Genomic DNA, 4369 nt, shown 5'->3' on the forward strand with positions numbered 1-4369 from the left:
ACTAAAGGAAAAGGGAAGGATGCTCTATTTAACAGGGCACAGGCAGGATCGTCTGCGGAGGCCCAGAGGTCCCCCGTCCGCCCTCTGTCTCCAGCAGTGCCTGACCTAGGCAGTCCGACTCCCCTCTTTCCCCCTTAGCCCCCAGCTTCCCAGCAGACAGCCCTCTGATGGGGCCACCTCAGAGGAACTCCCCACGTCTCTCACGGCCCCGTGGGAGACTGTAAGGTACCCCTTGAGTCAGTTAAACAATTGTTTATCTGTACTCCACAGAGGCAGGGGGTTTGAGCCAGTTAGTTAATCAGTCAGACTAAATAAAGATGTGAGGCAGACATGATAAAAGCCACTGTGCCTCATTAAGGGCTTAACCAAATTACATGCGCGAGAAGTGATTGTTTGCTTGATGATGGAACTCCCCAGGCCACGTCGCTCAGAATAAATCCCACCAACAAAAAAATCACAGAGTCTAAATGATGCATTATAGACAACACCCCGGCTGAAAAAGCCATGCTCCTAAGGTTTATGTCAGTGTTTAGAACCCAAGATGCATCTTCCCCCAACCGCAAAGTTACAAACGGTCATTTAGTCTCAAGGCCTCTTCTATGGGTTTCTGGTTTGACCCTAGGGGAGGCCGAATGACAATCGGAGCCCGAGTTCCGGGTGGGGAGTGGGAAACCGTGATACGTGTGTTGAGGAGGCTGGATGCTAATGGCCCTTCTCCACCTCAGGGCTCCTCTTCCCCAGGTCTCTGAACCTTCATTTGCGCCAAGCCCTTGCACTTGACCTGGGTCAGCCTGACTTAGCTAGTGCACCCAAATCACCAACCCCCTTCTCCACCTCTTTACTCAAACCCTCACTGAGATGAATAGGAAAGCAAGCAGAATTAATTCGTTCAAACTAACATTGGATTTTCTAGCGGCCCTTTCCTTTCTAAGAGTGCTTAGGTCTTTGGAAAAGGATGCTCTGGGTCTGGAATTTCACCTGGCTGTAGGAGTCTGCAGGATCAAACAGGGTACAAAATAATAATAGGTTATTCTCAAAGGTTGTCTCAGACTATAATTATTCCTCTTTCTCAACTGCCTTTTAGCCTCTTGGGGCAAAACAAGCCACTTCTGGCAGCACAGCAGCACACTACTGCCCAGCCCACACTCTGCCCTCCAACCACCTGCCTGATTATTCTGAGAAAAGACCCCTCATTTCACTACAGGTATTATTCTTCCAGCGAGTCAATGTTGACTTTTGTAATAGATATGTGCTGCTTTTGGCAGTCCGCAGCCCTTTTACTTTCCTGGGGCAAAACCAGTCATTTGGAAGAATCACCTCTCTCCCACTGGGCATGTTCAAATGGGATATGTTTAAATAGTGGTCATCTTTTCTCTGGCCAGTTGCCGAGTAAACTAACCCACTCCAGGATTGTTGGAGTTTCTCCTTAGGGGTGAAAAGACTGAAAATGGTCGGACTGGTTCATCCTTTCTCGTGAGGATGTTCAGACAAGACCATTTAGTAATCTCTGCTACCCAGGCCTTCTGTCTGGGCCTGTCTGTTCGGAATCAGCCCTGTATCCCGCTGAAAGATCCATTTTGTTCAAGTTAGCCAGAGTTGATTTCAATGCTTGACACACAGAACCCTGACTGACACAGCTTTCTTCCCTGACTCATGCTCTAGCTGTATCATGAACCTGGGCGGGTGTACACGCCTAGTCGTGTTCGACTCTGTGTGACCCCATGGATCACGGCCCGCCAGCCTCCTCTGTCCATGGGGATTCTCCAGGCAAGTATACTGGAGGGGGTTGCCACGCCCTCCTCCAGGAGATCTTCCCGACCCAGGGATCGAACCCAGGTCTCCTGCCTTGCGGGCAAATTCTTTACCAGCTGAGCCACAAGGGAAGCCCCCTACTACTCCACCGGTGGCCAAACCTAGGAAGTCTCTGGGTCTCTTTGATGTTTCTGTCATTTGATTCCTAAATGTCTGATGAAAGACTAGTGAAACCTGTCTGCCTCCTCCCTGTTGACGTTTGGTAAGGAGGGTCTTCCATTGCCTCTCAGGCATTTCAGAAACCAGTTTCCCCAGATTCTGTTCACTTCTAGCCAACCTTGCCTCCCAGAATTACTTAGCAGATTTTATTGCATTTGTCTGCAAAGCTTTGGTTGTATTTGTGCACTCAAAAGAATATGTTATTGGTTGAATTCCTACTAATATAATAAAGTGAATTGAAAAAGTTAAGGGCAAGTTGGGTGCTGTTTTGCATTCATTTCTCAGTGAAGCCAAAGACAAAAAGATTGGAGATGCCACGAGTCCAAGTAAGTGTGGGACTCCCCTGGTGGTCTGGTGGCTAAGACTCCGTGCTCCCAATGCGGGGGACCCAGGTTTGATCCCTGGTCAGGGAACTAGATCCTGCATGCAGCAATGAAGATTCCCTCGTGCCTCAATTAAGACGTGGCACAACCAAAAAAAAAAAAAAAAATCCAAACAAGTGCAAGTTTCATTTGTCCATAAATTCACTTGCCAGTAAACTGCCCTTTATTCACGATATCCATATTTACAAACTGGATTACATGACTTGTTTAAGGTGATATGGTGTTAAGCAATAAGGCTGATTTTTAAATCCAGCCCCTCTGACTCCCGAGGCCATGATTTTCCAGCTCACCATCCTGCAGTCAGCTCCCTAAAACTATAGCTTCTCTTCACAATACTGTTTCCTTTCTTCTGCTCCAGAACCCACTTTATTGTATATCACAGCATTGTCATTGGGGATCCCGAGAGGGATATGAAAGTGGAGAAGATGACACAGTAAATACTTATGTGAATTTTACATGTAAGTTACCTATTTTAAAAATCAGAGGCAGTCTATACTTCCCTGTATTTTGTTAATGTACCATAGCCTGAGTTTATTTACAGTTTCTAATAGCAGGTTTTTTTTAAAAAAATGGCACATGTGAGTGTCAGATAATGTAATTGCTTAAAACTTGGTTGTGTGTCCTTTATCATTTCAATTCTGTTGTGATCTATTGAGTTTTAAAGCAACTAATTTGACAGAATCTACAAGGTACATGGAAGATAACATCCTAAGGCTACCTTGGAAAGATACCTTTTAACAATAAAGGCTGCTTCTGTGTGTTACAAAGTTGGATACAAAATACTTGACAAGAAATACTTGTCAAGAATACTTGTCAAGAGAAGGAGATTGGATTCTGATTCTTTCTCTCTCTTTTTGATGCCGGTAGTTGCCTGCTAACCTTTCCTGATCAGCTTGGTATCTATGTTCCTTTAAAAAGGAGCAAAGCCATTTAGCATTCTCCCGGCACATTTGTGTCTGTCATAATGCAGGTATGCTCTGGGGAAAGAAATGAGAGATGTTAGCCTGTTAGATGAATCAAAACATTCATCCTGAACTTTCATGACCAAAAAAAGAAAAGATGATGTTGCTTCTTGGTGGTATTATGGATTTCCTATTTAAAATGTAAAATTATGATGTTTGGAACGTCCTCTTCAAACAGGAGCACATATATGAAAGCAAATCCTGATCACACATGAACACACTGCTGGGTGTGTCGTGACAGCCTCCTTTTGGCAGTGCTCACCTCTAGCAGAGCGGAGGCCTGGGGAGATGGGGAATCTCAAACAAGCCAATCTGACGATGTAACAGTCTTGCTTTTCTAATTAAAGATCTGGCAGGAATGCTAAAATAAGAATTGGCAGTAATCTGTGAATTTTTAACTATTCATATTTTCTCATGCCTGTTTCTAAAATTTCCTGATAGATGTCAGATTTTTTTTTTTTTTTTTTTAAGGAGTAAGAGAGGTGGGACAGAAAGGGTGGGATAAGCACAGGCTTGGCCTGACCTGGGTTTAAACCCTGGAGCTGTCATTTTTCGGGGGAGTAAGGCTGGGAAATTTCCTTAATGTCTCTGAGATTCTGTTTCCCTGCCTGTAAAATGGAGGTAAGAACATCAACCACAGGTGCCGTCGTGAGGGCCCAGATGACACAATGGGTGAGAGTCTGTGTCTGGCCCCGAGACATGCACAGGAGGACAAGAAGCCACGAGTCCCCTTCCTCAGAACTTCAGAGGTAGAAGGGAAGATAGGGTAGCAATTTTAGCCTGAAGCCTTAAGGGACATATCTATACTTATTATTTTCTTAGATTTATTAGTAAATGATCATCTTCAAGGCCACAAAACTACACTGGGCTTGGAGCCAGAGACCAGCGTTCAATTTCAGGGTGCAGTTAGGACTTCTTAACTTTTTGAAATGTTAGTCATCACAGGAAAAGAAAATACAAATAGCAGCATTCAGCTCCAAACCACTTGTAGGGTGGTTGTAAGTATTAACAAGTAATCAATTACCTTTAAATGCTTTGGAGAATTGTTCTGCA

The sequence above is a fragment of the Odocoileus virginianus genome, chromosome 27 (assembly GCF_023699985.2).
Source record: "Odocoileus virginianus isolate 20LAN1187 ecotype Illinois chromosome 27, Ovbor_1.2, whole genome shotgun sequence".
In the NCBI taxonomy this organism is placed as follows: domain Eukaryota; kingdom Metazoa; phylum Chordata; class Mammalia; order Artiodactyla; family Cervidae; genus Odocoileus; species Odocoileus virginianus.